Raw genomic sequence first — 23613 nt, 5'->3', positions numbered from 1 at the left:
CATTGGTACGACGAGTGTGATTAAATTTGCGGATGATACGAAGTTATACAGAGTAGTGAAGACACAGGGGGATTGCAAAGATCTGCAACCTGACATAATCAAGCTCGAGAAATGGGCATCGACATGGCAAATGAGGTTCAATGTGGATAAGTGTAAAGTGATGCAATTCGGGAACAAAAATCTCATGCACGAATACAGGATGTCTGGGGCGGTACTTGGAGAGACCTCCCAGGAAAGGAACTTGGGAGTTCTGTTCGACAAGTCCATGAAGCCATCTGCACAATGTGCTATGGTGGCAAAAAGGGCGAACAGAATGCTAGGAATGATCAAGAAGGGGATCACGAACAGATCGGAGAAGGTTATCATGCCGCTGTACCAGGCCATGGTGCGCCCTCACCTGGAGTACTGTGTCCAGCACTGGTCACCGTACATGAAGAAGGATACGGTACTACTCAAAAGGGTCCAGAGAAGGGCAACTAAAATGGTTAAGGGGCTGGAGGAGTTGCCGTATAGCGAGAGATTAGAGAAACTAGGCCTCTTCTCCCTTGAAAAGAGGAGACTGCGAGGGGACATGATCGAACATTCAAAATACTGAAGGGAATAGACTTAGTAGAGAAAGACAGACTGTTCACCCTTTCCAAGGTAGGGAGAATGAGAGGACACTCTCTAAAGTTGAACGAGGATAGATTCTGTACAAACGTAAGGAAATTCTTCTTCACCCCGAGAGTGGTAGAAAACTGGAACACTCCTCCAGTCTGTTATAGGGAAAACACCCTCCAGGGTTTCAAGACAAAGTTGGACAAGTTCATGCTAAACTGGTGAGACTGGATTCATTTGGAGCACTGGTCTTGACCTTGGGGCCGCCGCGTGAGCGTACTGTTGGGCAGGATGGACCATTGGTCTGACCCAGCAGTGGCAATTCTTATGTTCTTATGACCTCAACTTGTATACTCTGGAGGAAAGGAAGGACAGGGATAATATGATAGAGACATTTAAATATTTGAAAGGTATTAATATAAGACCAAATATTTTCCAGAGAAGGGAAATTGGTAAAACTAGAGGACATAAATTGAGGTTGAAGCGTGGTAGACTTAAGAGTAATGTTAGGAAATTATTTTTCATGGAGAGGGTGGTGGATGCCTGGAATGCCCTTCCAAGGGAGGTGATAGAGAGGAAAACAGTGACAGAATTTTTAAAAAGCGTGGAATGAACACAGAGGATCTCTAATTAGAACATTTGTAGTTTGAAAAATCAATAAAGAATGGGAAAAAAAAAAAAGAAAATGAATGGGCAAACTTTCAATGTCTGAATCCTGTAAATGAGATGGTTTGGATAGGCTGGTGCAAGCTCCAATTGTTGGAACCTAAGGACAGTATCAGGTGAACTTCTAAGGTTTATAGCCCAGAAATAATAATTCAAAAAAAAAAAATTTTTAATTTAATCATGCAAATGTAATTACAGATTAGATTAGATGTTACTATGTGTGCGGACATTAAGAACCTAAGAATTTCCATACTGGGACAGACCAAAGGTCCATCAAGCCCAACATCCTTTTTCCAACAATGGCCAATCCAGGTCCCAAATACCTAGCTAGATCCCAAGTAGTAAAACAGATTTTATGCTGCTTATCCTAGGAATAAGCAGTGGATTTCCCCAAGCCATCTCAATAATGACCTATACAGAGCACTCCCGAACACCTGAAGTGCCAGGCGGATGGTTCAAATTTCCAAGCATTTGATCAACTACTTCTAAGAACATAAGAACAGCCTTTTGTGTCAGACCAATGGTCTATTAAACCCAGTAGCCCGTTCTCACAGTGGCCAATCCAGGTTACTAGTACCTGGCTAAAACCCAAAGTGTAGCAACATTCCATGCTACTGGTCCAGGGTAAGCAGTGGCTTCCCCCATATCTCTCTCAATAACAGACTATGGGCTTTTCCTCCAGGAAGTTGTCCAAACCGTTCTTAAAACCAGCTACGCTATCCGCTCTTATCACAACCTCTGGCAATGTGTTCCAGAGCAACTATTCTCTTGAGTGAAAAAATATTTCCCTCTATTGGTTTTAAAAAGTATTTCCCTGAAACTTCAAGTATCCCCTAGTCTTTGTAGTTTTTGACGAAGTGAAAAAGCGATCCACTTGTACCTGTTCTACTCCACTCAGGATTTTGTAGATTTCAATTGTATCTCTCCTCAGCTGTCTCTTTTCCAAGATGAAGAGTCCTAATTTTTTCAGTTTTTCCTCATACGACAGGAATTCCATCACCTTTATTATTTTGGCCATTCTTCTTTGAACTTTTTCTATTGCCACTATATCTTTCTTAAGATAAGAAGACCAGACTTGAACGCAGTACTTCAGGTAAGATTGCACCATGGAGCGATATAGAGACATTATAACATTCTTGGTCCTGTCAACCATCCCTTTTTTAAAAAAAAAATACTGTAATTCCTAGCATCTTGTTTGCTTTTTTGGCCGCCGCTACACATTGAGCAGAAGGTTTCATCGTATTGTCTACAATGACACCCAGATCCTTTTCTTGGGCGCTAACCCCCAAGGTGGTCCCTAGCATTCAGTAACTATGATTTGGGTTATTCTTCCCAATGTGCATCACTTTGCATTTGTCCACATTAAATTTCATCTGCTACATGGACCCCCAGTCTTCCAGTTTCCTAAGGTCTGCTTGCAATTTTTCACAATTTGCATGCGTTTTAACCCTTTGAACAGTTTAGTGTCATCTGCAAATTGAATCACCTCACTCGTCATTCCAATTTCCAGATCATTTATAAATAAATTAAATAGCACCAGTTCCAGTACAGATCCCTGCAGCACTCCATTATTTACTCTCCATTGAGAAAAATGACCATTTATCCCTACCCTCTGTTTTCTATCCGATAATTGATTCCTAATCCACAACTGAAGTTTGCCACCTATCCCATGACTCTTTAATTTTCTCAGGAGCCTCTCAAGAGGAACTTGGATGTCCATCTCAGTGTGCACCCCAGCCATATAGGCTTGCATTCCGTCATCTGGATCACCCAAGCAGAGATGCAAAGGGGAACTCCTCTGGCTAGAGACTGAGGCTCCAACCACCAGGCCAATCTGCTTTTCCGCCATCCAAGGTAGTCATTGCTGCAGCACATCTCTTTGTGGATATAATCGGAAGAGGAGCACCTTCTGCTGCAGACGCAAGTGCGCCCTTGACCACGGAATCTCGTCCATTGTCACTACCATTGATCCCAGCACCCGCAAGCAATGACAGGCCATTGGAGCTGTCTCGCTCTTAAATTTCCTTGTCTGACCCAGGAGATTCTCTTTGCGAGCTTCCAGGAGGAACATCTTGTTCTCCCTTGACTTGTCCTAGACAGATCTGCATTGGTTCCAAGTGGCTTTTCCAGAAATTGCCTACCTAGCCCAGCCTCTGCAATAGCTAAATCACTCTTTGCACAGCTATTCTGCCTTCATATTCGAACTGGGCTCTTAGCCAATTGTTCAGATACAGATGAACTCATATACCCAGGAACCTGTCCCTGAGCTCCAGGCTGTCCAAGTGGATGTGCTCTCCCGCAGCCAGAGATGTCCCACAACTTGAATCCTCCGCAACATTGAAAAGCCTTGCTAATGATAAGCAAAATATAATCATTTAATCTATCTTCTATGTATGTTCCAGCATAACTCTGAAACGCATGGACAGATTTCAACCAAACTTGGCATACATATGACTTACTATTTGGGAAAAAATACTGTGGGGGTGGAAAGGGAGTGACATGTAAAAATTATCAAAAACGACAGATATTGGTGTCTAACCCATAGTTTACGGGCTCGCTGAGATTAATGCTGACACTCCCAATGTTGTTTAAGTCCAAGTTCAGGCCCATACACAGGGCCATTCTTGCTGCTAAAAATGAAGATGTCCACGAAATGAACAATCAAATACTTCTGTTTTACCAGGCGTAATCACTGAATTCAAGTCTATCGATACTGGAAGATTAGGATAAATAAATAATCAACTGGTGAAAAAATAAATTTTGTTTAAGGGATTTCATGGAATTTAATGGAAAAATAAACATCTCGCTTATAGACAACTTAGGAATTAGAGGACAGCTCAGAGATAGGGGAGGTGGAGGAAAAGAATGCTAATGAGGATCTGTACAAGAATTCTCATGGGAATAGATTGAATACCCACAGGTTCAGGAATAATGTGTCTGTTGCACTAGAAATGTTTTAGTTTCTAATAGTTTAGATGCGTATATTCTTTAAGATATTATGGGCTGCTTGTATGGGTTTTGCTGCATTTGCCATGTGAGAATTGCTACTGCAGCTTTGTAAAAGAGGCTCTACATGTTTTTAATTAATTAAATATTTATTCAGTCTTTCAATGAATTGTGATCTTATTACTGTATATACTCAAATATAAACCTAGATTTTTGTGCCAAAAAATGGGGGGTATCGGTTTATATTTGAGACTTCCCCCTCTCAGACCTATCGCAGGCCTGTCCCTGGGTCTACCATAAGCCCTGCTAGTGCAGCAGTGGTGAACCAGGGCAAGAGTGATCCTCCTATGCTCCTGCCCCTTGCAGTCTCACTACTAAAATTGGCTGATGTGGTAAGTTCCCACAGTCGTTGCTTTTTGAGTATTATGTGATGTTCCAGAGTAGGAGTCACACTAGACCGACATTTAACACACGAACTTAGTGCTACAAAAATGCTTTTTTACATTGTGGAAATTAAGAACCATAAAAAAATATTTTGATCCTTTATCGTTCAGACTATTGGTGCAGGATTAGTTTTATCTATTTTAGACTATTGTACCATCATCTATTTAGGAGCACCCAAAAAAATTCTAAGGAAATTAAGGATTAATTTTTTGTTTTAAAAAGAATGACCATATTAGTCCATATTATCGTTTACTTCATTGGCTGCCTTTGAAGGCAAGAGTATTATTCAAATTTTCCTGTATCTGCTTTAAGCTGATATCGGGATTGTCTCCAGCTTACCTTTCTCCTCATTTTGTGTTGCATAGACCATCAAGAGAAACTAGAAACTTCTATTTATTTGCTTATCCAAAAATTAATGGATGTAGATATAAGACCTTCTTCAATAGGACCCTAGCAACAATCTTGGTTAGGTAAATGTATTCAGCAAGCTATGTTATCCTATGCAGTTTTCGGAAATTAATTAAGACCACTTTGTTCGATAAGTTTATTATGTAATGAGAGTTTTATTATTGAAATTGTATTTTACAAACATTTGTATTTTTTACTGTATTATTGTATTTTACTGATTGTCCAGCTCTTTTTAGTGTAAACCGCCTAGAACTTTTGGTTATGGCGGGATAAAAGAATCAAGTTGTTATGATTATTAGTAAGGGGGGTAGGTGCGGCCTTTGTAAGGGGTGTAGGCACCCATCCTTCTCTCCACTTCTTTCTGACCCCCCTGCCAAGTGCCCCTCTCCCTTTACATGTTTAATTTTCCATGCGTGAGCAGCATTATGAACTTGCTGTCCAAGTTGGTGTCGCTTCTCTCTGATGTCACTTCTGGAAGTGATGGCAGAGGAATAGCTGACATGTGAGCAAGTTTGTGATGTTGCTGGCGCCTGGAACATGAAAACGGTATGGGGGAAGGGAAGGGCCAGGGTGGTGAAGGGGGTGGGGCGTTGCCACCCTTGCTACGCCACTGCAGTGTGGCTGTTAACCGTCCCCTTAGCTGTATCCATGACATCCTGTTTGTCTTGTCTGTTTAGATCAGTGTATTGCAAACTGTGTGCGTCCTTTGATTTCAGAAGTGCTGCGGTATATTTGGGAGGAGAGGTGCCAGCGCCAGCTGCTTGACATGCCTCCTGTGGTGAGAGGCATGCCCTGTAGGCAATCAGCTGGCACCAATGCCTCTCCTTCTCTGTCCCTCTGGTCTGGAGGGCCTTTGTGCACGTGCATGATGTCATCTGGATGCCTTGAACTGTGGCCAGTTGGTTTAGAGTGCCCTGAGATTGTAGGGTCTGTTTTCTTTGCGATTGTCCTGTGCTGTAGAAATGAGTGGTTTTTAAGAAAGGTTTGGACAAGTTCCTGGAGGAAAAGTCCATAGTCTTGTTATTGAGAAAAACTTGGGGGAAGCCACTGCTTGCTCTGGATGGGTGGTATGGAATGTTGCCACTCCGGGGATTCTAGAACCTTGCTATTCCTTGGGATGTTGGGCCTGGGCTGACGTCTCCTTATGTTTCTCATTTGAATTGGGGGTGATTTGCCGCAAGTGCTTCTCTCGCTGCCTTCCTTCCCTCCCTCAGCCCTTTCCCGCGCCCGTCCCCTCCCCTTCGAGGAGAACCCGAGAGGGCACGTGCGCCCTCGCGCTCCCCGCGGCCGTTGGCCAGCGTCACCCCGCCTCGCGAGGAGGGACAAAGCTCGGCGGCGGGCTCGAGCCACCCCCGACGTAACTTCCCGTTTCCGGCGGGCGCGTCGGTCGCAGGAAGCCTCGCAGTCGGCGGGCCTTTGAGGCCGCCCCGAAGCCGCCGCCTCCGGAAAGCGGCGCTCAGCACCAGGTAGCCTGGGGGAGGGAAGGGAGGCCGCCCTGGGGACACGCGAAGGAAAGGGCGCGACGGCGGCTCCTCCACCAAGGCCAAACGAGGACCCCGCCCCCACCCCTTTAGTGCGGCTTCTCCATCTCTCTCTCTCTCGCTTTCATTTCTATTTATTTTTTTTGTAAATCTTTATTAATTTTCAATCTTTGACAGCGCATTACAAGTAATAGAACATAAAAAATTACATAAAATGCACCGTTCTCAATCATTTTCCCCACCCATTATAATTAAATAATTTTTAAAATTCAAATAAAAATCCCCCCACCCTGGATGTGCAAGGAAATCTAAAAAAGAAAAGATCCACCATTGGGCTGCATTCTTTGTCATTTAGCTGTATTACATACACTTGCCCACCAGAATGTGTCATTAAGTCTGTCAAGACATTTCCAGTTTTTCGTGATCATTTGGATGGCTATTCCTGTCGTGAGCAATAAAAGACGGCTTTTATATTTATCCAAAACAGGTAATTTATATTTTATTAATTTTTCAATCTTTTACAAGAAACAGCAAAACAGAGCTTAATAAATCTTCAAAGCATGGATATATAAGTTTACAAAGAAAAACATTTAAACATTAATTACATGCATTTGAACACAAAATTTTAAAAAAACTAAATTGTGTGAGGTTCAAATATTGCAATACTCTTTGTTAGACCTCAATAATACCTAGATGAGAAACAAGACAGTAAGATAGGGAGATCCAATTTCATTTCAAAATAAATAAATCTATATATATAAAATCGGAGGTATGTGTGTGTATGTGCCGCGATCACGCAAAAACGGCTTGACCGATTTGAACGAAACTTGGTATGCAGATCCCTCACTACCTGGGATGATATATTCTGGGGGTTTCACGGCCCACCTGCACACGTGGGCGGAGCTACAAACAGAACATCAGATTTCACCCATTCATGTCAATGGAAAAAATGTAAAAAGCTGCCATTCTCACAGTAATTCCAACTATAAAACACTTTCTATGACACTATAACCACTAAGGACATCGTTTCTATTCTACCACGGACACCATACATATAGAGTTTGTATGTTCTAACTGTGTTTGTAACTGTTTCCTTCATGCACCCCAGTTCATAATGTTATTACATTACATGAGTACTCACATATGCTGAACTAGGAACACAGGTTCCATTCTGAACCGGGAAAAAACTGCATGGAGTTTCTTTTCAACCTGAGTTTCCACATATTGAGTTGTTTAAATCAATACTGAAACTTTTGGATGCCACTTATTCCAACAGATCTTCCTTTTCAGTTTAAGAGATTGCAAATTCCAGTGAGACTTGCATTCTCTATCACAATCAACAAATCACAGGGACAGACTATTACATACTGTGGAGTGGATTTAAGATCCCCCTGTTTTTCCCATGGACAACTCTATGTTGCTTGCTCAAGGGTGGGTTCACCCAAGAATTTATATGTTCTTGCTCCTGGAGGTGAAACTAAAAATGTTGCCATGCTGGGACAGACCAAAGGTCCATCAAGCTCAACATCCTTTTTCCAACAATGGCCAATCCAGGTCCCAAATACCTAGCTAGATCCCAAGTAGTAAAACAGATTTCATGCTGCTTATCCTAGGAATAAGCAGTGGATTTCCCCAAGTTTTGTGTTAGTTGTATTGTATTCATTTTGTCAAATATTTCACATTATAATTTGAATATTGTACTTTTTATAAAGCTGTTAAAAAATAATTTCATTCACCACTATAAAGTATCTTTATTTGAATCCATTTACAGTGTTATTGCTATAATTAAATACCTGTGCAACGCCGGGGCATCAGCTAGTACTAAATATTAGGAAATGGCTTAATGTGAATTAATCCAGCCTATTTTCTTTAAAGCCACAGTTCATACATTCATTACTTTTTTGTATCCAAAAAGTGTCGAAGTTGTTCTGGTACAAAGAATACATATTTAATTCCAGCATATTTTATTTGACACTTACAGGGATAATTTAATAAGAAATTTGCCCCCATTTTTACTGTTTCTTCCCGCATTGCTAAGAATAGTTTTCTACGGTCTTCAGTCACCTTTATAACATCAGGAAAAATCCATATTTTTTGACCCATAAACAAACTTTGAGAAGATAAAAAAAAAAGCCTTCATAATTAAGTTTAAGTCCTGTAAAAGACTTATAACCAAAGTTCCACGATGTTCAATCTCCTATGAATTCTCTAATATGTCTGTTAAATTATTGAAATCCATTTGCTGGGCTATTTAAAGAACATAAGCAATGCCTCCACTGGGTCAGACCCGAGGTCCATCGCGCCCAGCAGTCCACTCACGCGGCGGCCCAAACAGGTTCAGGACCTGTGCAGTAATCCTCTATCTATACCCCTCTATCCCCTTTTCCAGCAGGAAATTGTCCAATCCTTTCTTAAACCCCAGCACCGTATTTTGGAAGCGCATTCCAGGTGTCCACCATACGTTGGATAAAGAGAACTTCCTAGAATTCGTTTTGAATCTGTCCCCTTTCAACTTTTCCGAATGCCCTCTTGTTCTTTTATTTTTGAAAGTTTGAAGGATCTGTCCCTCTCTACTCTCTCTTTGCCCTTCATGATCTTGTAAGTCTCTATCATATCCCCTCTAAGTCTCCTCTTCTCCAGGGAAAAGAGACTGTCTGAAACACATGCATCCTTGCAATAACCTTTAAAAGCATAATGTATGTGATAGTGTTAAACAAAACTTCAGGTTGGACATTTTAGTGTCTGACTTTGCTATAGTCTTTCTGTGACCCTGAATTTCTTGTTGGTTTTCAGACTTATCAATTCTACTTTTAGGCAAATAGTAAATTCTATTTATAGGAGGTATCATTTCAGTGGAAAATTTCAAATTTTCTGACAAATATTTCTTAAACAAATCTAATGGTGAAGATAAAGCTAACTTTGGAAAATTAAAAACACATAAATTAAGCCTCTGGTTAAAATTCTCCAGCTGCTCAATTTTCCTTTGTAGAAGAACTCTATCCTTGACAACTGTAGCAGAAATATTTTGTAAAGAGGCAATTTCTGTAGACATTTGAGCCAGTTTACAGTCCGTTTCAGTTTTATTATTTTGAACTGATTCAGACAATTCATCCAGTTTACTCACAATTTTAGAGATATCGCTGGCAGATTTGGTTGCTGCAACTTCTAACTTTTGAAGTACTCTCCAGATATTAGGCAGTGTTGCCAGTGAGGAGTCGGTTCCCTCCACTCCTCTCAATGTTGGTGCGGGGTCCTCTTTCAGCTTACGTCGGATCATTCGGGTCCTCAGCATTCATACCAATCACGCTCTCCTGAGCCGGATTAGGCGATGAACGGGCTTTTGGAGGGGACAATGATGTTTCCAGCCCTAAGGCTCCGCTGGCTCTTTCCACCGGAGCAGCCGCAGGGATATTCCCCCCCTCGCTAAGGCCGGTGAGCTCGTTACGAACTGGTCCATCGAAGCCTGCCTGAATGTAGAAGGCTCCACTTGGACAAACCCCTTGCGTTTTCTATGGGGCATTCTTGTTAATCTCCCTGAAGAGAGATTGTAACTTCAGTGGTTGTAAGAGCACGACCAAAAGATATGCAAGGTAAGATGATCTCCAGCTCTCGATGGCTAATACGCCACCACCATCTTAATTTTCGCTTCTCTATCTCTCTCTCCTCCCAACCCCTCCTCCTCTCACATCAAGCACTACCCAATTCCCCATGTTTCTCCAGCCCCTCCCTCTTCATGCTGTATCTCCATCCCCCCTTCCTCCCCACAGCTGCTTCTCTGTCTCTCTCCTTCCATCACCCTTCTCTTGTCTGATCTTTCTTTCTCTCCTTCCAACCCCTCTGTCTCTCCTCTCACATCAAGCACTACCCAACTCAATTCACTTTTCTCCAACACACTCTCCATGTTTCTCCAGCCCCCTCCCTCTCTTCATGCTGTATCTCCATCCCCCCTTCCTCCCCCACAGCTGCTTCTCTATCTGTCTCTCTCTTTCCATCACCCTTCTCTTGTCTGATCTTTCTTTCTCTCCTTTCAACCCCTCTTGTCCCTCCTCTCACATCAAGCACTACCCAACTCAATTCACTTTTCTCCAACACATTCTCCATGTTTCTCCAGCCCCCTCCCTCTCTTCATGCTGTATCTCCATCCCCCCTTCCTCCCCCACAGCTGCTTCTCTATCTGTCTCTCTCTTTCCATCACCCTTCTCTTGTCTGATCTTTCTTTCTCTCCTTTCAACCCCTCTTGTCCCTCCTCTCACATCAAGCACTACCCAACTCCATGCACTTTTCTCTAGCACTCTCCATGTTTCTCTAGCCCCCCCCTCTCTCCCTCCTCCAGCACTGCTCCACCTACTTCCACCCCTCCACCTACTTCCACCCCGGGCCCAGCAGCTGTAATTGAATCTTCAAGCAGCAACAATAAGGTCAGCCTGCCATCACTGCCCCAGAAGCTGCCTCTGCAGCAACATCCCCACATTGGCAGGACTTGCAGAGAAGTGGCTTCTGAGACAGGCCAGTGGTACCAGGCTCGCCTCGTTACTACCGCCAGCTGTCCGAAAATTCAGTTACAGCGGCCGGGCCCAGGGTGGAGGTAGGTGGGGGAGTCAGGGGAGCTCCCCCATTTGGGGGGGAAAAAACATCCGGGCACCCAGAGAGTCCTCAAAAAAGAGGACATGTCTTGAGTTTTCACGGACGTCTGGTAACCATAGCATGATATAAAGGAATAGCAGAGTGGGGAAGCAGTAAAACGCTGGAAAGGGGAGAAAGAGACAGATGGCACTTGCAAAGTAAAAAAACACCAGGAGGAAGAGACTTGGAGGGTGAAAATTCAGTGGACTGGATTTGAGGGAGGAACAGAAAAAAACAAATGGACTGCAGTGACTGAAAAAGAGAGAGACAGGAAAGCAGAAGAGAAAAACTGGGACCAACATGCCTGCAGAAATAAAATGCTTGGACAATAAATTTAGAAAAAATGGGTTTCTCTTCAATTTAGTAACTGGACTAGTTTTGGGAAATATACATTGCAAATGGTTTTTGCATTTTGTTCCGTATAAGAAAAAAGGCATTTCCGTTTTTTTGAGGACTCTCTGGGTGCCCGGATGTTTTTTCCCCCCCAAATGGGGGAGCTCTCCCGACTCCCCCATCTACCTCCACCATTAGTGATATTAATCTCCACCTAAACGAAACCACCAACAAGGATGCAATTGATTTCAATAACTTCCTCACTTCTTTAGGCTCCCCCCCTCCCCCCTCCCGGCACTCTCTCCAACCCATGAAAAGGGGAACACACTAGACATCATCAGTTTCCTCGATCTCACCGATTACAAAACTTTGGTCGATAACCCTCGTTGGGATCATGTCCCTTGGTCCGACCACTTCCTATGGGCTTTTTGCCTCCCCATTTTCATGTCTCACCTTGGGTCCCCACCTCGTTCCTCGAACTCCATTACCTTCCGGAAAAAAATTGCTAGCGAACTGTTCTGGACCAATTTCCTCAACCTAATTCCCGCCATTCCTAACCCTCCAAACCCTGAATCCAATTGGCACACCTGGATCACCCTCTCTGAGACCACCTACCACTCCCTCGCACCACTATCCACTAAAACTGTCTCCTACTCCTGCAAGGCCCCTTGGTACCTTCCATACCACAGAGAACTGAAGCAGAAATGTCAAATACTGGAACGCAAATGGAAAAAATCTAAATCCCCCACAGACAGACAGTCCTGGATGGTTAATATTAAGTTCTACAATACTGAACTAAAAAAAGCAAGGAAGAACTACTACGGTAACAAAATCTCCAGGTCCAACAACCAAAGTAATACATTGTTCAACATCTGGCGCTCCATATCCTCTAAACATGACGCCACCACACTCCCCTCCTCTCCATCTGTAGACAATCTAGCAAAATTCTTCAATGAGAAAATCACTACCTTACGATGCTCGTTCCCACCAGCACCCTCTTACAACTCTCTGGTGTCCACCGACTCCAACCCTACTCTAACCGTCGCCAATCATATTCCAGTCGACAGATCCTGGACCGCCTTTGAGTTCGTATCTGATTCCCAGGTCGCCAAACTCTGCCTCAAGTTGAAATCCTGCAACTGTACCTTGGACCCTTTCCCCTCCTACCTATACGAGAAAATTCCCACACAAGCCATCTCATCTCTCGCCAAACTTATAAACTCTGCCTTACTTTCAGGCCTATTCTCTGCAGAAATAGGACACATTGCCCTGTCCCCACTACTGAAAAAAGCTGATCTAGACCCCTCCATACCATCCAGCTATTGCTCAATAGCAAATATTCTTCTCCTGACCAAGTTGCTGGAGTCCATCATATCTACCCAACTTTCATCCTATCTTGAGAGATTCTTCATTCTCCTACCCTACCAACATGGCTTCAGACCCAACTTCAGCGCCGAATCCCTATTGGCCTCATTAATCTCAAAGGTCCAGCAACTTCACTCTTGCAATAAGTTTGCTGTTCTTCTTCAATTCGACCTTTCTGCAGCTTTTGACATTGTCCACCATGATATACTAAATCTCCAACTTTCTGAAATTGGCATAAACTCAACAGTCTTAGATTGGTTCTCAAAATTCTTACGTTCCCGCTCCTACTTCATTAACATGAATGGCTCCTCATCCCTCCCGTGGAACCGATTTGTGGAGTTCCTCAGGGCTCACCTCTATCCCCGATTCTTTTCAATGTTTATATGTCCTCCCTGAAACTCCTCCAACTGTCCTTGGAAACACTTTACACTTACGCTGATGACATCCTTGTCCTCCTCGAGACCGACTCTAACCTTACCAATGTCTCTGAGAACATCTCTTCATGTATATCGAACCTCCAATCCTGGGCCCTCACCATACAAATGAAATTAAACGAGACCAAAACAAAACTACTTTGGCTTGGCCCAAAATTAGATCAGCTACCCACCCTCATCCCATTATCCTCTGGCACCACATTGCAGCTTGAGCACTCATGCAAAGTTCTGGGCATCATCACTGATTCCACACTGTCCTTCAACGACCATCTTAATTCCTTAGTAAAAAAAATGCTTTTTCAATCTTCACGTGTTAAGGAAAGTGAGATCCTGCTTCCATCATCAATACTTTGCTGTCCTCGTACAATCCATCATTCTTTCCAGACTGGATTACTGTAACTCCATCTACTTAAGCCTAACAAAGAAAAGCCTTCATAGACTCCAGCAGATTCAGAACACTACGGCTAAACTAATCTTCGCAAAAAGCAAATTTGACCACGTCTAAGCTTCACTGGCTCCCAGTAATCCTTAGGGTTCACTACAAATGCGCCTGCCTAACCTTCAAGTCTCTACACGGTATTCTGCCTCCCCTTTTTCCACTATCTTGGAACTCCTCTAATCCCAACACCACCAGATTCACTCAAAAATTCAAACTATCCTTCCCCTCTTTAAAAGGCATATCCCATGCAGGAAAATTAGGGACTTCCCTCTTCTTCAGGATCACCGAACTCTGGAACAGCTTTACTACCCCGCTTCGGAGCTTGACCTCCCTCCAACTCTTCCAAAAACATTTGAAAACTTGACTTTTCTCTAAAATGCAATGACCCCTCCCTCATCGATATACTAAGTCCCTTTAAACTTCTTTTTCTAAGTCCTTCTACTTTTCATTGTAGTTCCTTTCTATATAAATTCTTGTAAACCGTGCCGAGCTCTACTTCTGTGGAGATGATGCGGTATACAAACTTAAGGTTTAGTTTAGTTTTATCTCGCTTCCCAGTTACTTTTGTCTTCATATTTCTAATTTGTGATCTGTATTTAGTGAGGGTCTATCTCTGTATATGCACAGCATTTCTAAGTGGTTGGGTTGCTAGACACAATATAGATTACCCATCCGTGGACCCAGTAAAAAGGGGCTTGTTCAGTATTGAGCACAGAACTGGCTCTTAGGTAGTTATCTAATACAGGGCTTGTACCCTGTGAATACCTTGCAAATTCAACACGGATTACATAAAAAGAGACCCAGGATGTTACAAAATAACCTCCCTGTACAATAAAATAAAAAGTTACAATTTAATGGCTTCAGAAATTTCCAAAATATAACTGTTAAATGACAAATTCTAGACTCAGTAAATCTCTCAACCTTGAAATACAGTTGTAGATTGAAAAAATTATCGATGAAAAAAGCGTGTATCGAGCTGGCTTACCGTATAAAATCTTAAACCATAGCATGGGCTTTAAAATCTTCTAGCCTGGTCAGGTTGCCAATGAGCTTTAACATTGGAGTTATTCTATCAAAGTTACCAGAGTAGTAATCAACATAATTGCTTTTTCATGCTTCTTTAAAAGTACATTCACCTGACATGAAATGCAAGAGTTGCAGTAATCCAACTGGCTTAATATGAGAGTTTGCACAATTTAAACTGAATAGTGCCTAATCCTTCTAAATAGCTGTAAATAAAGAACAACTTTCTTTGTAAGCAAAGAAATGATAAATTACGGACAAGGACAACTCGTAATTTGCATATCTGTTTCTAAAGGAAAACATCCATTATTAAAACGGATCCACCAGAAAGCAACTCTGATACTTGTAGAATTCCTGTGAGCATTGGAGCATTTAGTGCTCCAGGTCGCGGTACAAACCTCTACTGCAGCTTAGTAAAAAGGGGTTTAGTTTTTTCTTAATTCATGTTTTAACCTATGTGCAATCGCCCATTTTTCAACTAAACAGAAAATTATGCCTTAGAATTAATATCAAATGCAGAGTTCACTGTCAGTAACATTAAGCTTTTAATTGGCAGATGGTGAAAATGGCTGCTTTACGTAACTTGATGTTGAACGAGAGCAACAGTACCAAGTAACAGGCATTTGGAGAAGCTGATCTCCTTAAAGAACTATAGACACATGTTGCTTTTGACCAACAATGCCAAATAAAGGGTTAAAGTGCATAAATAACATTTCTCACCACATGTTTTTTGCCCGAAGATAACTCTACATTAAATAAGATGGGTGATAGGCAACCTTGAGGAACTCCACATTTGGAAATTCATAGAAACATAATGGCAGATTAAGGCCAAATGGCCCATCCAGTCTGCCCATCCGCAGTAACCATTATCTTTTCCTCTCTTTAAGAAATCCTGCATGCCTGTCCCATGATTTCTTGAATTCAGACAGTCTCTGTCTCCACCACCTCTTCCGGGACACTGTTCCATGCATCTACCACCCTTTTGTAAAAAAAAAAGTATTTCCTTAGATTACTCCGGAGCCTATCACCTCTTAATTTCATCCTCTGCCCTCTCATTGCAGAGTTTCCTTTCAAATGAAAGAAACTCAACTCATGCGCATTTACTCCACATAGGTATTTAAACATCTCTATCATATCTCCCGTCTGCCGCCTTTCCTCCAAAGTATACAGATTGAGATCTTTAAATCTGACCCCATACGCCTTATCACGAAGACCACACACCATTTTAGTAGCCTTCCTCTGAACAGACTCCATCCTTTTTATATCTTTTTAAAGGTGCGGCCTCCAGAATTGTACACAATATTCTAAATGAGGTCTCACCAAAGTCTTATACAGGGGCATCAATACCTCCTTTTTACTGCTGGCTCCCTAGCATCCTTCTAGCTTTTGCCGTCACCTTTTCAGCCTGTTAAGGCCACCTTAAGATCATCGCATGCAATCACGATGAAGAATACTTTCTAGTTTTTGTGCTCTAAGGTTTAAGAGCAAGCAAACCTCTGTTTTTTGAATGAGCAAGCTGTTATAGTCTGTTTGCATGTAGTTTAGTGGAACCTCTCTAGATCTCTTCACTTAGGGGTCCTTTTACTAAGGTGCGTTAGCTGTTTTAGCATGCGCTAAACGCTAACATGTCCATAGACTTATAATGGGCGCGTTAGCGTTTAGCATGCGCTAAAATGGCTAACTCACCTTAGTAAAAGGATGCGTGTGACAGACCTTTTCTGATGCAGATAAGCCTTTTACAGTGGTACCTCGGTTTACGAGTGCACCGGTTTGCGAGTGTTTGCAAGACGAGCAAAACATTCGCAAAATTGGCGCCTCAGAAACTGAGCGTGCCTCGATTAACGAGCGCCCCCGCGATCCGGCACCCCCCCTGCTCGCACCCCCCCCCCGCCACGATCCGGCATGCCCCAGGCACCCACCTATCCACCTGATCACATTCCTTACCCCTTTTTGGCACCGGCACCAATGCACAGGACATGCCGGTGACCAAAGATCTGCCTTCTTCGCGCTGGAACCCGAAGGCCTTGAGCATGCGCAGATGCTCAAGGCCCAGCGCGAAGAAGAAGGCAGATCTTCGGGCACAGGCATGTCCTGTGCGTTGGTGCTGGTGCCAAATGGGGGTAAGGAATGTGATCGGGTGGGTGCCTGGGGCATGCAGGATCGCGGCGGGGGGGTGCGACGCGAGCAGGGAGGTGCCGAATCACGGGGGAGGGGGTGCCACGAGTGGGGGGATGGTGGGTCACACGGGAGGGAAACGAGCGGGGGGATGGCGGATCACGCAGGGGGGTCTTCATGGGCAGGCAGGGAGCAATGCCGGTTCTTGGGGGGGTAGAGCAGCGCCGCTGGCCTCCAGGGGGATAGGGGTGGGTGGGAACGAATCAAGCGAGTTTCCCTTAGTTCCTATGGGGAAACTTGCTTTGATATATGAGTATTTTGGTTTACGAGCATGCTTCTGGAACGTATTATGCTCGTAAACCAAGGTTCCACTGTATTTGTTAATTTTTGAAATTTCAGTAGATTTACTCGCATTGCATAGAGCTATGGCTTAATTTGTATATGAGGAGGTTTTTTACCCTGCTATACATGTCGCCTGTCTGTAGGGTGGAGGTTGGGATCACTTTTTTCTCCTCATTTTTCATTTTATTGGTTGCTCTGCTTCTCTGGGCATGTATGTTGTGCCTGTTTTGTGTTTGATGACAAGTGGAAGAGTGTTTAGTTGTTATAACTTTTTTTTCTGCTTTCTTTTGTATTGGTTTCTGTTAGATTAGAGATCTATAGAAGTCCCACTTGTTTTGTTTTACCAGTACTAGGTGTATTGGTGTTCCAGGGCCTAGTGTTATATTTGTACTGCTGCCTATTCATAAATATGATTTTTCTGTTTGAATCGTGATTAGTGCTACTTTTGTATGGCCAGTTTGCTACTTGTATGGTGAGTTAGGAGTTTTTCAGGTTTTGTATTTTACAATGTGTTGCTATTGCTTAGATGACATGACAATTAAAAAAAATAATTTTTTAATGGTGAGTTCCATGGAGAAACTCTGTAGTCCTGATCTGTTGGGGAGAGTTTGGAATTTTGTGGATTGAGATCATGTTTAAGCTCCATTAAATTAATGGTAATACAGGAGGGCCCCCATATCCGCTGATTTTGTTTGTTATCCATGGTTTACCATGGCCCAAGCACCAGGCGCCCCCCCAGCATACCTCTTCAGATCTTCACCAACAGTGGCAGTATCTCTCGCGGATTGCGCTATTATTCGCTGTTTCACGTAAATGTGGTAGGTCTTGGAATCTGCGGATACGGGGGCCCTACTGTACTTTTAAAACAAATAGGAAAAATATTTTTTCACTCAATAAATACTTAAGAACATAAGAATAGCCATACTATACTGGGTCAGACCAGTGGTTCATCTTGCCTAGTATCATCTTTTCCAACAGTGACACAAATACCAAGCAGAAACCCAAAGTGTGGCAACATTCCATGCTACCGATCCCAGAGCAAGTAGTGGCTTTCTCAATAGCAGCCTATGGACTTTTCCTTCAGGAACTTATTCAAACTTTTTTGTATACCCATCTATGCTAACCGCTGTCACCACATCCAGAATTTAACTATTTGTTGAATGAAAAAATATTTCCTCCTATATCTTTTAGAGGTGCTGTTTTCATGCAACTTCATTAAGTACCCCCTAATCTTTGTAATTTTTGAATGAGTTCTACACCACTCAGGATTTTGTGGACCTCGACCATATCTTCCTTTAGCTATCTCTTTTCCAACTGAAAAGCCCCAATCTCGTGAACCTTTTCTCAAATGAGAAGAGTTCCATCCCTTTTATAATATAGGTTGTTCTTTGAACCTTTTAAGAATATAAGCAATGCCTCTGCTGGGTCTGACCTGAGGTCCATTGCACCCAGCAGCCCGCTCACGTGGCGGCCCAACAGGTCCAGGACCTGTGCAGTAATCCTTTATCTATACCCTTCTATCCCCTTTTCCAGCAGGAAATTGTCCAATCCTTTCTTAAACCCCAGTACCGTACTCTGCCCTATTACGTCCTCTGGAAGCACATTCCAGGTGTCCACCACACGTTGGGTAAAGAAGAACTTCCTAGCATTTGTTTTGAAACTGTCCCCTTTCAACTTTTCCGAATGCCCTCTTCTTCTTTTATTTTTTTGAAAGTTTGAAGAATCTGTCCCTCTCTATTCTCTCTATGCCCTTCATGATCTTGTAGGTCTCTATCATATCCTCTGTAAGTCTCCTCTTCTTCAGGGAAAAGAGACCCAGTTTCTCCAATCTTTTCTAAGTCTATAATTTCTTTTGTGAGATACGATGTCCATAATTGAACGCAGTACTCAAGGTAAGGTCCCACCATGGAGTGATACAGAGGCTTTATAATAATTTTAGTCTTATTTATCATGCCGATCCTAACAATCCCTAGCATCCTATTTACTATTTTCCTCTACTGCCAAACACGAGTTCTGGAACTCGTTGCCTGAGGATATGGTAAAAGTAAGTTAGTATGTCTGGGTTTAAAATTGGTTTATCCCAGGACAAGCAGGCAGCATATTCTCTACATGTGGGTGATGTCATCTACGGAGCTCCGATTGGACACTCTCGCAAGCAAACTTGCTTGAAGATCTTCAAGTTTGTGAGTGTACTGTGCATGCGCGTGTGCCTTCCCGCCCAAGTCAGGGCACGTGTCTTCTCAGCTTGGCCTCAGTTCTTCATTTTCCGTGGAGCCAGAAGCCCTGTTCCTCTGCTCTGTGAGATTGGAGTGCCTCTTGCACCGTGGCTTGCTTCGATTTTTTGTTTTGTTTTGTTTTCGGGTGAGTCGCTGTGCAGTGTGTTTCAATATAAAAAACAAACAAACAACTTTATCGTGTTCATCATTGACCCGGGGTGCTGGTCTGACTAGGTTGACGAGCCTCGCGTGGCTGTGGGATGCTCCGACCCTATGTCCCGGCCTATCACTGGATTTCAAAAGGTGCACTCAGTGCGGTCGGGTGATTTCTATTACTGACCCCCACCGTTGGTGCATTGAGTGCCTCGGAGCCGATCATCGGCCTGAATCCTGCCTGCGCTGTGCTACCCTCCAGCCGCGGGTGCTTCGTAGGAGACGGGTGCAGATCCTTGAACTGTTTGGAGCCATGGATCCTACGGCCGGGGCAATCTCGGCTTCGACTCCGACCTCTGCCCCGACGGGGGCCTTGGCCTCAAAGGCCTCGACTTTGTCGAAATCACCCTCTTCCACAAAGGCTTCCATGGCTGTCCCGACGAAAACCTATGGCCTCAGGTAAGTCTCCTCTTCCTCCCTCAGGTTCGCTAGCGAAGAAGCCTCACCTGGGGTCTCAGGGAGGTGCGGTGGGCCATGCCCCGTCGAGACCGCCTTCTAAGCGTGCCTCCACACAACAGGAATACTCTTCGTCAAGGTCACCCTTGTTGAAGCGCACTGCTGCACCTGTAAGGCCCGATCTAATAATCTCGGTGCCGATGTTCGATGACATGCTGAAGGCCATCCTGAAAACACAGATTTCCTCAGTTCTGAGCCAGCTTGCCCCTGCCTTGACCTTGGCAGGCTAGCCTGAGCGCCCGCTCGACGCCCCTCGATGGCAGTCTTGCAGGTTCTCTTCCAGTGGGTCTTCCCCTGCTGCTTCGAGGCTTGGGTCTCCGGCCCGTGCGCCTAGGTGGAAGCACCTCTCTGAAGCCACTTCTTCTTTGAGGCTTCCGCCCTCGAAGCGGCCGAGGGGCTCGCCTTGCCGGGGTAGGTCCTCTGCCCCGCGGACCACAAGGTACTTTGAGGCTTCGGTGCGGTCGAGATGCACCTCTCATTCTTGAAGGCACTCCTCCCTGTTGGTCTCCCCGGGTCGGGGTGGTTTGAGGTCAAGGACCCCTCCCTCAAAGCCATCAGGGAAGTTGGTCTCTTCTCCCATTCCTCGTACTCCGGGCTCTTCCCCTGGTAGGATGCAGCATGGGCGCTCTTCTACCTCCCCGGGACTTCAGAGCAGGACGTCCTCTTTGTCCTTTTCGCAAGACTCGGACATGCCTGCTCTCTATTCTAGGGAAGCGTCCCCGTCCTTTTCGGTGTCTTGCCGTTCCAGGTCTTCCTCACCTCACGAGGTCCTTTCCTACTCTCGGACCTCCTCCTTTGCGAGGTTTGTCTCGGACATGGGTAAGGCTCTTCAACTGGACCTCCAGTCTGAATCCCGGTACACCTAGGAATGAGTTGGAGCTCCCCCATCCTCCTAAGGCAGGGATAGGGAACTCCGGTCCTCGAGAGCTGCATTCCAATCGGGTTTTCCGGATTTCTCTTCTTTCAACCATCTCGGCCAAGACCATGATGATCCTGTTAGGTCACATAGCCTCCACCGTTCATGTGACGCCTTTTGCCAGACTTCGCATTCTGCAGTGGACCCTGGCCTCGCAGTGGCGTCGGGACCGCAACCCGGTCTCTTGCCAGATTGCAGTGACTCCTTCCTTGAAACAATCTCTGAGCTGGTGGATGCTCTGTTCCAATCTTTCCAGAGGTTTTCTGTTTCACGCACTCCCTGTGCAGAAGTTCCTAACAACAGACTTGTCGGCCTATGCTTGGGAGCCCCACCTCGAAGGCCTCTGGACACAAGGCCCTTGGTCCAGCAAGGAGCGACGCTGTCGCATCAATCTGTTGGAGCTTCGAGCAATCTTCAACACTCTCCAGGCTTTCCTTCATCTGCTTCACGACCAGGTGGTCCTTGTGCGGATGGACAACCAGGTGGCCATGTGTTATGTCAACAAACAGGGGGGTATTGGTTCCCTGTCTCTTTGCCAAGAAGCTCTTTGGATTTGGGATTGGGCAATCCATCACAACATCTTTCTCAGAGTGTTCTACATTCAGGGCCAGCAGAACTGCCTGGCGGACAATCTGTCACCTTCTGCAACCTCACGAATGGTCTCTTAGTTCATTGACTCTATGTCAGGTGTTCGCTCAGTGTGTTTGCTTCCCCCCTAAACCACAAGCTGCCCCGATTCTGCTCCAGAATTTATTCTCCACACCGACTCGAGGCAGATGTGTTCCTCCTGGACTAGACGGATCTGTTTCTCTATGCTTTCCCTCCATTTCCTCTGATTCTGAAGACTCTTAGTCACGCTCAAGTCTGTTCATGCCACCATGATTCTTATAGCTCTGTGGTGGCCAATACAACCCTGGTTCTGCCTGCTTCTTCAACTCAGTGCCAGAGAGCCTCTTCTTCTTCCGGTTTTTCCTTCTCTGCTTTCTCAGAGTCAAGGATCTCTTGTTCATCCCAACTTGCAGTCCCTGCATTTGACAGCTTGGTATGTCAGCACCTGACGGCCTCTCTCCAGTTCTCTCAATTTGTTCAGGATGTTTTTGAGGCGTCCAGAAAGTGGTCCACTCGACAGTGTTATTCTCAGAAGTGGACCAGATTTTCCTCTTGGTGTTCGGCTCTGCACCTGGAGCCGCATTCTGCCTCCTTGTCTTCCATGCTGGACTATCTGTTGCACTTGTCTCGGACTGGTCTCAAATCGACTTCTATTCGAGTCCATCTCAGTGCCATTGCTGCTTTTCACCAGCCACTTGAGGGGAAACCGCTCTCCGTTCATCCGATGGTTTCCCGGTTTATGTAGGGCCTTTTCAATGTTCATCTTCCTCTCAAACCTCCTCCAGTGCTTTGGGATCTTAATGTTGTCCTTGCTCAGTTGATGAAGCCTCCTTTTGAACCTATCGATCGGGCTCATCTGAAGTATTTCACTTGGAAAATGGTGTTTCTTATTGCTCTCACGTCTGCCCACAGGGTCAGTGAGCTGCAGGCGTTGGTGGCGGATCCCCCTTTCACCGTTTTTCATCATGATAAGGTGGTTCTCCCCACCCATCCTAAATTCTTGCCTAATGTGGTTTCAGATTTTCACCTCAACCAATCCATTTTTCTTCCTGTGTTTTTTCCTAAGCCCCATTCTCATCCTGGAGAAGTGGCGCACCACACTCTTGACTGTAAGAGGGCGTTGGCTTTCTACCTGCAACGCACTCAGGCTCATCGGACGGCTCCTCAACTTTCATATCTTTTGATCCGAATAGGTTGGGGCGTCCCGTGTCCAAGCGCACCTTATCCAACTGGTTGGCTGCTTGTATTTCTTTCTGCTATGCTCAGGCTGGTCTCCCTCTGCAGATTCGGGTCACGGGGCATAAAGTCAGAGCGATGGCGGCATCTGTGGCTTTCCTCAGGACCACGCCTATTGAGGAGATCTGCAAGGCTGCCACTTTGTCCTTGATTCATACCTTCCCCTCTCACTACTGTCTGGATACCTTTTCCAGATGAGATGGCCAGTCTGTTTTGCATAATCTGTTCTCCTAAATTGCCAACTCTCCCTCCATCCCTTTTTAGTTAGCTTGGAGGTCACCCACATGTAGAGAATATGCTGCCTGCTTGTCCTGGGATAAAGCATAGCTACTTACCGTAATAGGTGTTATCCAGGGACAGCAGGCAGATATTCTTGCAATCCACCCACATCCCCGGGTTGTCTTCTTTGCTAGCTGTCTGAACTGAGGCGATGCGCGCCCTGACTCGAGCGGGAAGGCACACGCGCATGCGCAAGCTTGAAGATCTTCAAGAAAATTTGCTTGCGAGAGTGTCCGATCGGGGCTCCGTAGAAGACGTCACCCTCATGTAGAGAATATCTACCTGCTGTCCTTGGGTAACACCTGTTACGGTAAGTAACTGTGCTTTCTAGTGCAATGTGTCTTGTGGTCTGGAATCCTTTGGATTACAGGACCGGAAGCAACATGGATTCACTAGAGGTAGGTCTTGTCAAACAAATCTGGCCAATTTTTTTGACTGGGTGACCAGAGAATTGGATAGAGGGAATGCGCTA

At 44.7% G+C, this 23613-nt stretch overlaps 1 protein-coding gene across 6 annotated transcripts in view; it reads left to right on the top strand.

The window, feature by feature from the left end:
* The first annotated feature begins 6311 nt into the window (after positions 1-6311).
* Positions 6312-23613, top strand: part of MAF1 (MAF1 homolog, negative regulator of RNA polymerase III) — a 113645-nt gene continuing 96343 nt past the window's right edge. For 2 of the 6 annotated variants that reach the window (XM_033933239.1, XM_033933240.1), the window contains exon 1: positions 6322-6527. The gene's annotated coding sequence lies outside the window, so the exon portion shown is untranslated. Of the gene's footprint in view, positions 6528-6632; positions 7030-23613 lie in introns of those variants that run through there. The other 4 variants (XM_033933247.1, XM_033933245.1, XM_033933246.1 and 1 more) reach the window with 4 other exon arrangements.

Source organism: Geotrypetes seraphini, chromosome 2 (assembly GCF_902459505.1).
Source record: "Geotrypetes seraphini chromosome 2, aGeoSer1.1, whole genome shotgun sequence".
NCBI lineage: Eukaryota > Metazoa > Chordata > Amphibia > Gymnophiona > Dermophiidae > Geotrypetes > Geotrypetes seraphini.
The sequence above is the reverse complement of the archived record's forward strand: the minus strand, read 5'-3'. Positions and strand labels throughout refer to the sequence as shown.